The following is a 12,494-nucleotide window of genomic DNA, read 5'->3' as shown; positions in this document are numbered from 1 at the left end:
GATGGGATAATTTAGAATCAAGAATCAACTTCATAGGATTATAATGAAGAATATCTGCAAAGTACTTAGAATCATGGCTGGCACACAGTAACTTTTTAATCTCTTCCAATTAATTTATTTCTTCAAATAATTCTGATTGGATTAACACAGTGCGGTACTGTTTTTTAGTATAAATATTGAATCTCTTTAATATTCATGTAAATAGAGTTCATATCTAACCCTTGGACAGTGTGTAAAGGAGGAGGTCATACTCAGGGGAAATTGTTTAATTCTGGATTTTCAATTCTGAAAAAATTTAAAAGAATTTTTTTCCTCTCATAGATGCTTACTAGATTATTGTCTCAGAGTTTTTCACATAGATGCAGTATAAATTGATACTTTTTTATTTTTACATGTTGGTAGAGTAACAATCACAGCTCAGTATCAGCAAAGATATTAAAAGGTATGTTTTCTTAGCCTGTTGCTGCTAGCTTAATGATTCAGCCTTTACTGGCAATACTTCCTGCTTGATCAGTTACTTTTCTTATTTTATTTGGGCCTTAAGTCCCATCTTTTCATTGGATACACTGCCTCCCATCTAGATAGCAAATATTAACAACCGAATAGTAAGTAACTTTTTAAAAGATTAAAGACATAATTAAATGCTAATTTCGTACTGGTGTTTTCTGATCAGGAAATGCTCACCTGTGAAGTTGGTGGGTGGAGCTATGCTGGTGAAGCCTGTTCTGCAAGTGTGGGTTTGGCTGGGGCGTGTTTGTGGTGCTGCAGAGTGGGACTGCCGAGAGAGCAGGATTAAGCTCCTGAAGGCGAGAGCTTTCAGAGCTCCTGCATGCACACAGAAACCGGCTCAGCTTGATTTTGGGACCAAAAACCGGCCACAAAACCTCGGCTGAAAGAGGGGCCTGAAGCAGAGCTGGGACCCAAGAGTGTGGCGAGGTTTGACTTGAAGTTCCCCGGTGGTGGGCGAGGCCTGAGCCTGTGTGACGGGGACTCTTTCTGTGCGCTTCCGTGTGGAATGCAGAGCTGTTGTCTCCTGTTGAATCTACTGCTAAATATAGACATTTGGAATAATTTTAAGTATTGATTTTAAAACCTGTGCCACAGCAAGAGGTAAGGAAATCTCAATCAATTATTCAAATGTTTGACTCCAACAACATTCAGAATATTTCACTGAGACTATTTTTACGTTATATTTAGGCACGTTTCCTTGGTTGCTTTTAGCTGAATGGTTAATTATTTAATATCCGGAAATTGAATAATTGAGCTTTCATATTTCTCATATTTGTAGAGAGAGGATCATCTTTTGAAGTAGATTGTACCACATAGGTATTACTTTCTTGTCAGTTTTAGGAAATACCTAATTGTCTATTTCAAATCAGTTTATTTCTTTATGTTTTCTAGACCTTAAAGTACAAAAGTTTTCATGATTAAAAGAACATACCTTTCTTTCATAAGCAACCAGTTCATATCATATTTTTAAAATTTTTTCCTAGTGGGTTAATAATATTTCAATTATTGGCTAGTGGAAAATAGGCAGCGTTGATTTATGAAAAACAATTTGGTAGACTGTATCAAGAGGCCATTCAAATGAGCATAAGGAGGTAACTCTTCTGCCCTTTACCTTCAAGTATTCTGTGTTGTTTTACTCATTGGCATTAGAGTAACCATCTCCATAAAATATTTATATTAACTGCTTTTCCTTTTTCAGAGATTTTTTACCACTAGGGTATATTTCTATGGTGCTTCTTTAAGACCTTGGTGATAAATGCTTTTCATTAAGATAACATGGAGACCAGAATTTTCTCTGAAACATAGATCAGCCCTGTTAAGAAGTTGAATGTTTTTCTTTTCAGGAATGTTCTACTACTGTTTAATCGATATCAATATTTTGATTTTCAAAACCATTTATAAATGAGGAATTTCAGAATTTAGAGCTCTTTTTCATTGTCAATTTTTTAGAAAACATCTGTTGCTCATATGATAATAGTTTGAGACCATAACTTCTCTTTTTTAAAGTATTGTGTAGTACTGTATGGTATTCAGTAGAAGAGAGCAGAGTTCTGAAGTTTCTTACATTAAGTTTACGTTTAAGACACTCAGAGGAGGAAGAAGTAGAAAGGGATCCCATGTTTGTGTGCACCCTTCCTGAGCGATCTCAGCCCTGAGTTTAGGAGATACAAACAGATTCGCTTAACCCTAGTTTGGAAAGCTGACTCAGGTTCTAGTTAGCCCTGGACCGTTGATGATTCTGAAAGTTTTCAGACATAAGGTAAAGAGAAATTACAGTAGTAAAAATAGCTCCTGTTTATGGACAATAACTGAGTTAAGTGCTTGGCATATGTAATGTCATGTAAGCATCATAGTAAACCTGAGAGACAGGTGTTATTATTGTTACTCTCCTTGTGTGTTTGAGGGAATTGAGACCTAAATAGGTAATTTGCTCAAGATTTTGCAAACAGAGAAGTGATTAGAGAGTGGATTCAAACCCTCAGGTCTATCTGATTCCATGTTCTTACTCCCTGTGCTAAAGGTCGGGTCTTTTTGTAGGGTAGGCTTCTAAGACTTTTCCCTTTAAATAGAGTCCTCATCAGTGCTGTGCTCTCCAAATATAGAACCTTTGCCCTGTAGGTCCTGCAAAGAAAGGAAAAGAAAAAAAAAACCAACCCACAAAAACCACCTATAACACCTATATCACTGTTCCACACCAAACTTCATAGCTTAATAAAGTGAAGAAGATTATATGACATCAAAGTGAATAAGATTACATTTTAAACTAATCAAAAACGAAAAAATAATTCCAGGAAGATAGAGTTTTTACACTATTAAGCTTTAAAGGTCTAAATATTTAGATTTCTATAACTGTATGAAGTATTTTTGATAGTCTTCTTACCTTTGATGTTACTGAATTCCTAAGAATATGTAGTTATTATACTTTAATTTTTATGAGAGAATATGTAAGTAAATGTCCTTCTGAAATAGTACTAGTTTTTAAGCTTCATATCAAATAGCACTGGTTCATCCTGGAAAAGTAGAGCCCATATTGTTTTAAAATCCTATGCAGCCATGCTTCTTTGGCCCATATACTGTGTCCCATCCTAGTGTCAGAATCCTTTACTGTCAGAAATTTAAATCCAGCTCATGTTTCTGCCTACTCTCCTCTGCTAAAATGCAAATCTTTTTGTTCTGTATTTAGAAATGAAATTAGTCACATTCTTTTATATAATAACTGAGATGGTAAAGTCACGAAGTTAAAAACATTCTTTTTACTTTTTTTGTACAGAGTTGAGGAACAAAACCGGTTAATCACATTTATTGTTTTAATTTGTAATTTAAGTTTTTAAATAAAAATCAGTATCAATTTTAGCAAGAAAATTGTATGGCTTATTTATATCACCTTAAAATCACATAAGCTAAATTTGAACCTTCTTTGATGTTTATTACTGAAATTTGTAGCTCCTGGAAGAGTAAATGTATAATGTAATGTATAATGTAAATAATAAATGTGTTGTTTTAACCTGATGACCATTTTCCCACAGGAGCTTTGATTTTTAGAGATGTAATACTTCATGCCCTTTCTCTGCTGCAACTGGAAGAGCACTAGCATGATGTTGCTTTGGTTTCATTCTTAACCCTGAAAAAGAGATACCTTTTTAGTTAAATAGCCAAATATTTTAGTTAACCACAGGCATGCCATTCCACATAAGGGTTGTGCTGGATATTCTGAAGAAGCAGTTTATGGTCTGTTTTCTACTTCTCTTTTTCCAAGGGAATTGTTCTCTCTTCTGTGTCTGAAAGGTTCTTCTCTAAAACTTACTACAGATTTATTTTCTAGATCCCTAGTGTCATCCATTTGCGTTTCAGTCAGTAATGCCCTTTGAAATGCCTCCTCTTCTCTCTCATAAGTAAGTGAAAACCTATTTGACTTATGTAACTGTTAGTAGCTTTTCAGTTTTTCAATCAAGAGCCATTACTGTCAGTGCTGTTTTTAATTTAGCATTGCATGTACATGACATTTCTCAAATACCTGGTTTCCTCCCTTTGAGGTTGGAATGTACAAATATCAAAACTGTTACACTCGTCTGCATTCCAGAACGTCATCCCTGGGCTAGTCCCAGATATTTTCTCTGTGGTAGTCCCTTGCAGCTGTTACATACATCAGTTAGAGAACTATGTTTTTTTTCTCACTTCCAAAATGTTTATGCTATATTGATCAAAATGCTTCTGTTTCTTGTTCCACAGTAGCTTCAACAGTTAGTAAGATTTAATACTCAAATTTATCTAAAAATTTTCTTGGGCATCTGCTTTGGAGGAAAGGGGAATGAGATCCAAGCCTGACACTGGTGTATTCCTGCTTGAAAAATTAGAAGTAAACTCAGTAGTTCCTAGAGAGACAGTGAGGATTTTGCGTTTTGAGTATCAACCTGGTAGAGTATAAGTTTTCAGAAGTTCAGAACCTGTAGACAATATTTACCTTCTTTTCTCTTATTACAGTGAGTTCCTGAAACATAGTTCAAAAATTAATCTTTCTAATGCTACTCAGCCATAAAAAAGGATAAAATTGTCCCATTCACAACAACATCGATGGACCTTGAGGGAATTACGTTAAGTGAAATAAGCCAGATAGAGAAAGACAATCTCTGTGTGACTCCACTCATATGTGGAAGTTAAACATGAGGACAAAGAGAACAGATTAGTGGCTACCAGGGGAAGGGTGGGGTGGGGGTGGGCACAAAGGGTGAAGGGGTGCACCTACAATATGACTGACAGACAATAATGTACAACTGAAATTTCACAAGGTTGTAAACTGTCATAATCTCAATAAAAAGTTAAAAACATTAATCTTTCCAAAGTATATGGCATTTTGTAGTAAAAACAGTATTATAAATGGCCATTGTACTGTTCACCAAGGACTTGTTAGCAAATAAATCAAAGAAATAAACAAGAGTATATCATATGGCATGATCAACAACTGTGAATGTCTTTAACAATTAAAGACAGTACAGTTATGCATCAACTCTTGGCAATATTTATAAGCAGGTTGTGTAAGTTAGTTATATAAGTATTCCTTATTACTAGTCTATATTTTCATGGAGAAAAATAAATAAAATGATTAATTTAATTGCAATTAATTTACCTTAAAAAGTGCTAAGGCTAATATACTGTACATAAAATGATAACTTGAACAATGGTCTTTCTATCTTAAATTTTTATACCAGCCTTTTCTGAGATCATTTAGAAAGCCTAATTTATTTTTTTAACACGGCTTTCCAGTGAAGTTTTATATGATGTCCTTTTTTCCTCCTGATAACTTTTCCTAAAGCAAAGACATTTTTCACAGACTTTAGAGCTTTGTATGCTGTTCCAACTCTGTCCTTCCTTAGAGTATTTCATGATTTCTCAGGTATTTTCACTGAAATCTAAAATTCATAAATGGCATGATTAAACTTCTCATTTTTCATATTATTAAGCCAAGATTTAAACTGGTTAATTACCTTGTCTAAAATCTTAAAGCAAGTTATTGGCAGCATCAGGACTGAAGCCGTTATCTCCACATCCTTGGTCCAGTCTGTTTTCACTTGCTCGTGCCTGGTCAGTAATAAGCATGATTGGATGGATGACCTTCTTTGGACTGTTTTATTATTGGAAAGGCATACAAGCTTTCAATTACCAGCCATTGGTTCAAGTGGTATTTCTAAATCTTCAAATAGAATTGCTGACATTTTATGCTTACTGAATATTTTTACTGCATTCAAAAACTATATATTTAGATATTATAGGATAGCAGCAAATAAACTAAAGAAAAGGAATTGAAATGTGTTAGGTCTTGATAATTAGAGCTGGATACATAGAAGAGAGGAAGGTATAAAATGTCATTATTCTGATAGCTCTTATTACATGTAAAAGTCATTACATAACGTAATGAGAAATGAGTTAGATTTTATTTAATATACTTGTTCTTCTGACATAGACTGTTAAGGAGAAAATTCTAGTCATCAGATACCGGCTTATATTGTGAGTTGAAGTCATGTAGAGTATGATGCTGACACAGACCGAGTTTCAGCTGCTAGCACATGTGAAGCCCTGACCCACATAAGCCCTCAGTAATGCTAGCTGTGCGCTAATTATTGTTAGGAGAGTACTGTGGTTTCTAGATTTTCCATCACTTTTTGTTGGATAACTGGTTTAGGATTCAATTTTTCTTTTTCTTCCTAATACCTTTGTAGGATTGGGAACAGGCCAGTGGGCGGAACCAGAGAGAGGGCAGATCTAACAGAAGATTTACAGAGATAAAAATATAGTCAGTAAAGAATTTCTTAGGCATGTCCTTACTCCTTCAAATAAAAACTTTGAGTTTGGTTTGCAAGAAACTTCTTCACTCTGATTTGGATTTTTTGTAAGACCAAAAAGCATATTATCAAAATTATTCATGTGTATTTTCAGATATTGACTTAAAGAACTTCCTTTACGTCGTTATTCATCCTAAAGTGGTATTTATAGCAAAGCTCTTTTATACTATGAAAAAGGAAAAGTTGCAGAGGTTCTATATTTGAGTTACTAGAAAAAATGTTTTTAGTTCAGTTTAATTAATGTTTTAGTCTCCTATTAGAATCTTGCTCAACTATCTAGAAAATTTTCTTTAAAATGTTGTAGAGTTATTACTCTAGTGAATCACAGCTTAATTTCTGAGTCCATTTATTTTCAAATAAAAGCTTTACTGGTTTAGTTTAATTGATATTCTCAAAGCTAGAAACTAAATAAGAATTACATCACATTTTCCCCAGCATCAGTGCTGACTAAACTTGTTCAAAAGCTTTATTTCTCTGTTGCCGAAAGATCCTTTCAGGAAATATGACAATGCTTGCTAAAAAGAAGTTATAATTTTTGCATCTCTTGTCAATATACCTCTTAATAAACTTGAAAATACTTAGTAACACAGTTCACTTTGGCTATTTACTTAAGACTGTAAATGTACATCTATGTCATATTTCTTTGCTGCTATTGAAGGCATCAGCAACCTATTACAGTTTTTCTGTCCTTAGAATTCTTTGTCTACACTGGCACTCTTAGGGAGTTCTTTTATATTTGTGTTCCTTTACTGAAAATCACTTCTAATATGTCTACAGTATTCCTCTGTTTATTACACTTTCAAAGAGGGAACTTCACCATGGCTTGAGGCTTTAGTTCTTTTAAATTGCTGCTTGCCCAAGTCTCTAGCACTCATTTACATCCTTGCAAAGGATACAGGGGAAGTAGGCGCAAAAGGGACTCATCATATAGAAGCAAGACTTTTAAAAGTGGCTATAAATTTAGTTTGCCACATTCAAAGTTTAAAAATTAAACAAGGCAGACTAAATGATCATCTTAAAAGACGTAGAGAAATCATTTGTTCATTTGATATATCTTAGCAATTAGGAATAGGGAATTTAATCTATTTAAGGTTTCTGTGTAAAAACCTCAAGAAAATTTTATTCTTAATGGTGAGACATAAGAAACAATCTGTTTAAGGTCAGGAACAAGATAATCATTTATTGGAGGGTCACTGAAATTAGACAAAGAGAAGTAAAAGGATTATAAAGGAAGGATAAAATCTGTATTCTTTGCACACTTATTTAATACAACAATCCTGTTAGGTGGTTACTATTTTTAACTTCTTCACAGATGAGGAAAATGAAGTACTGAGAGTTGGGTGCCTTGTCCAGACTTATCAGCTAGAAGTCGCAGAGGCGTGATTGGAATCCTGGCCATCGGACACAGCATACTAATTAATTCCATTTCTATATGCCAGTGTTAATGATTGGAAAATGTAATTTATAAAGTAGTACTATTTACAATAGCAACAAAAGTTATAAAGTTCCTAAGAATAACGAAAGTATACAAGACCTTTATGGAAAAAGATTAGAAAAATTTATTGAAGGACGTAAAAGAATCTTAACTACGTGGAGAGATATACTGTGCTCATGGACGGGAAGAGTCAATATCATAAAGAAGTCAGTTCTCTGAAAGAATCCAAAATAATCTATAATTCAATGCAGCTTCAGTCAGATTCCCAAAAGTGTTTTTTCCTCCTCTAATTTGACAGGCTGATTCTAAAATTCATATGAAAGAGTAAAGGGCTGAAAATAGAAAGACAGTTTTGAAGAATAAGTGGAGGGACTCATGTTTCTAGATATTAAGACTTATAAAGTGCTAGAAATGAAGAAAGTGAGGTGTTGATGGAGAGACAGACTGACAGAATTGAGACAACTCAGAAACAGACCCCTCACACACTATTAGAATCAATCTTACAAACCAGTAGAGAAAGGATTATTCAGTAAAAGATGACGAAATAATTGATTATGCGTAGACAAAGAAGTAATATGATTATATCTCTACCTCACCCCAAATACACACGAAAGTTCAAAGCGAACTAAAAAGTGAAGAAATTTTAGGAAAAATAAGATTTAGAAGAAACAGGACAATCTGTTTATGACTTAGGGTAAGGAAAGATTATGTTTTTAAAACTGTATTGAGGTCATAATAGCTTATAACATTATGAAATTTCACTTGTACATTATTATTTGTCAGTCACCATGGATATGTGCCCCTTTACCCCTTGTGCCCACCCAAGCCCCTTCCCCTCTTGTAACCACTAATCTATTCTCTTTGTCCGTGTGTTGATTTTTCTTCCACATATGAGTGAAGTCATACAGTGTTGGTCTTTCTCTGTCTGACATTTCACTTAACATAATACTCTCAAGTTCCATACATGTTGTTGCAAAAGGGATGATTTTGTCTTTTTTATGGCTGAGTAGTATTCCATCGTGTGTGTGTGTGTGTGTGTGTGTGTGTGTGTGTGTGTGTATACACTGTTTCCCATAGTAGCTGCGCCAGTTTACATTCCCACCAGCAGTGTATGAGGGTTACCTTTTCTCCACAACCTCTCCAGCATTTCTTGTTTTTTCATAATGATGATTATAGCCATTCTAACAGGTTAAGGTGATATCTCATTGTAGTTTTGATTTACATTTCTCTAATAATTAGTGATTTTGAACATCTTTTCATGTGCTTGTTGGCCATCTGTATATCTTCTTTGGAAAAATGTCTGTTCATATCCTCTGCCCATTTTTTGATGAGGTTGTTTGGTTTTTTGTTGTTGAGATGTATAAGTTCTTTATATATTTTGGAGATTAACCCCTTGTTGGATATATGATTTGCAAATATTTTTTCCCAGTTGGTGGGTTGTCTTTTCATTTTGTTCCTGGTTTCCTTTGCTTGGCAGAAGCTCTTTAGTCTGATGAAGTCCCATTTGTTTATTTTTTCTTTTGTTTCCCTTGCCTGAAAAGACATGGTATTCAACAAGATCCTTCTACAGTCAGTGTCAAAGAGTGTACTGCCTATATTTTCTTCTAGAAATTTTGTGTTTTCATATCTTACTTTCAAGTCTTTAGTCCATTTTGAGTTAATTTTTGTATATTGCCAAAGATAATGGTCTACTTTCATTCTTTTGCACGTGGCTGTCCAGTTTTCCCAACATCATTTATTGAACAGACTTTCTTTTCTCTGTTGTATGTTCTTAACTCCTTTGTCAAAGATTAGCTGTCCATGGATGTGTGATTTTATTTCTGGGCTTGCTGTTCTGTTCCATTGATCTGTGTGTCTGTTTCTGTACCAGTACCATGCTGTTTTGATTACTATAGCTTTGTAGTCTACTTTGAAGACAGGGATTGTGATGCCTCTAGGTTTGTTCTTTTTCCTCAGGATTGCTTTAGCTATTCAGAGTCTTTTGTTACCCCATAAGAATTTTAGGATTCCTTGTTCTATTTCTGTGAAAAATGTCACCAAGATTCTGATTGAGATTGCATTGAATCTCTGGATAGCTTTAGGTAGTATGGACATTTTAACTATGTTTATTCTTTCAATCCACATGCACGGAATATCTTTCCATTTTGTTATATCATAATCAATTTCTTTCAATAATGTCTTATAGTTTTCATTGTATAGGTCTTTCACCTCCTTAATTACATTGATTCCTGGATATTTTATTCTTTTTGTTGTGATTTTAAGTGGAATTGTATTCTGAAGTTCTCTTTCCGTTAGTTCATTATTAGAGTGTAGAAATACAACTGATTTTTGTAAGTTGATTTTGTACCCTGCAACTTTGCTGTAGTTGTTAATTATTTCTAATAGTTTTCTGATGGATTCTTTAGGGTTTTCTATATATGAAATCATGATATCTACAAACAGCGAGTTTCACTTCTTCCTTACCATTTTGGATACCTTTTCTTTCTTTTTCTTGTGTAATTGCTCTGGCCCAAATCTCCAGTACCATGTTAAATATAAGTGGGGAGAGTGGTCACCCTTGTCTTATTCCTGGTCTCAGAGGGATGGCTTTCAGTTTTACCCCATTTAGTATTTTGGCTTTGGATTTGTCATATATGGCCTTTATTATGTTGAGATACTTTCCTGCTATGCCTATTTTATTGAGAGTTTTTATCATAAATCAGTGTTGGATCTTGTCAAATGCCTTCTCTGCGTCTGTTGAGATGATCGTGTGGTTTTTATTCCTTGTTGTTTTAATGTGGTGTACAACATTGATTGATTTGTGGATGTTGAACCATCCCTGTGTCCTTGGAATAAATCCCACTTGACCATGGTGTATGATCCTTTTAATGTATTGCTGTATTCTGTTTGCCAATATTTTGTTGAGGATTTTTGCATCTATGTTCATCAGCTATATTGGCCTGTAATTTTCCTTCTTTGTGTTGTCCTTATCTGGCTTTGGGATCAGGGTGATGTTGGCCTCGTAGAATGTGTTAGGAAGTCTTCCATGCTCTTCAGTTTTTTTGAATAGTTTGAGAAAGATAGGTACTAAATCTTCTTTGCATGTTTGGTAGAATTCTCCACAGAAGACATCTGGTCCTGGACTTTTATTTTTCGGGGGGTTTTTGATTACTGTTTCAATCTCTTTGCTTGTGATTGGTCTATTCAGATTCTCTATTTCTTCTTGATTCCGTTTTGGGAGGTTGTATGAGTCTATGAAATTATCTATTTCTTCCAGATTGTCCAATTTGTTAACATATTGTTGTTTTTGTATTTCTGTGGCATCCATTGTAATTTCTCCGCTAGGAAAGATACCTTAAAGCATGGAAACCATACATAAAGACATTTAAAAATTTGTACAATAAAAGATCAGCCAAAGACTAGGAGAAGATGTTTGTAACATATATACATGACAAAAGGATTCATTTCCAGATCATATAAAGAATTCTTGCCCATCAGTAAGAAAAATACAACGAATAGTAAAATGGACAAAAGTTATGAACAGTTACTCACTGAAAATGAAAACTAAATGGCCAATCAACACAGGACACAATTCCTAATCTAATGAGTAAACACTGAAATGCACATTAAAGTGGAATAAAATTGCATACTAATCAGATCGGCAAAAATGAAGAAATCTGACAGAACTAAATAGAGCAAAGAAATGAAGAATGGGAACCTAAAAATACACTCTATGGTAGTGTGTATTGGTAAATCCTTTTAGAGAATGTTTTAGCAAAGTTGAAATGTGATCAAAAAGTAGCATATTCTACAACTCAAGTCCTAACACCTAAGCACTAGTGCCAGAGAGGTTCTCTCGCTTGTCCCAGGGAGACACTTAGGAGATTTCTCAGTGCAGTATGGACCATAATTACAAGAACCTGGAAACTCTCTACATGACGGGCAACGGGAGAATGGAAATATAAGTTGTGGTATATACTTATAAGGGAATGCTGTAATGTAGTTAAAATGCATGTACTGAGCCAGAAGTGCCACAGATAAATCTCAAAATATAATTTTGAAGAAGGTTTGATACAGTATCATTCCATTTCTATAAACTTTTAAAACATGCAAAATGATAATACATGTTGTTTATGGCTACATACACGTGGTTATAGTATAAAAACATGCATCAAAATGGTAAGTACTAAGTTCAGGATAAAGGTTCTCTCTATAGGAGAATAGGATTGGGGGAGATGCACAGGGGTTCACCTATATCTTACTGCTTTATTTTTTTTAGTTTAAAAAAAGAGAAAATAAAGTGGCAAAATGTTAAGATGTGAAAAAACTAGATGATGGGTACATGGATGTTTGCATATTATTCTCTTAAACTTTTCTGTATAATCGAAGTTTTGAGTAATGTTTTACGGTGAGTATGCCTACATAGGGTTCCAGTACTTCTATTGGTTCCTTAGCTCTGATTTCCCAGGGCAGTCATGATGCCACGCCTATCTCTCTGGTCTTGTTTTCCAATTAGTTTGTCCTGAAAACAGTCTCTGAAGACTTAGATTAGTACAAAGCTAAGCAAGCTTTAGGCCAATAGCCTTTTAATTAGTAATCAGGTTAAACCTAAGCTTAATACAATAGGCTTTTTGTCTCAGCAATTTTTTTCTTTTCTTAAAATTCACTTTTTAGATATTCTTTTGAAGAGCAGAATTTTTTAGAGCATTGTATTTAGGACAACTTTTTAGTCC

At 34.2% G+C, this 12,494-nt stretch overlaps 1 protein-coding gene across 9 annotated transcripts in view; it reads left to right on the top strand.

The window, feature by feature from the left end:
* The window catches only part of ARHGAP32 (Rho GTPase activating protein 32), a 318,750-nt gene that overhangs the window by 262,679 nt on the left and 43,577 nt on the right, over positions 1 to 12,494 (top strand). Inside the window, exon 1 of one of the 9 annotated variants that reach the window (XM_008520896.2) lies at positions 710 to 1,110. The exons of the other annotated variants lie outside the window; for them this stretch is intronic. The gene's annotated coding sequence lies outside the window, so the exon portion shown is untranslated. Of the gene's footprint in view, positions 1 to 709; positions 1,111 to 12,494 lie in introns of those variants that run through there. 9 annotated transcript variants of the gene reach the window in all.

The sequence above is a fragment of the Equus przewalskii genome, chromosome 6 (assembly GCF_037783145.1).
Source record: "Equus przewalskii isolate Varuska chromosome 6, EquPr2, whole genome shotgun sequence".
NCBI classification, from domain to species: domain Eukaryota; kingdom Metazoa; phylum Chordata; class Mammalia; order Perissodactyla; family Equidae; genus Equus; species Equus przewalskii.
This window is presented reverse-complemented; position numbering and strand designations above follow the sequence as displayed.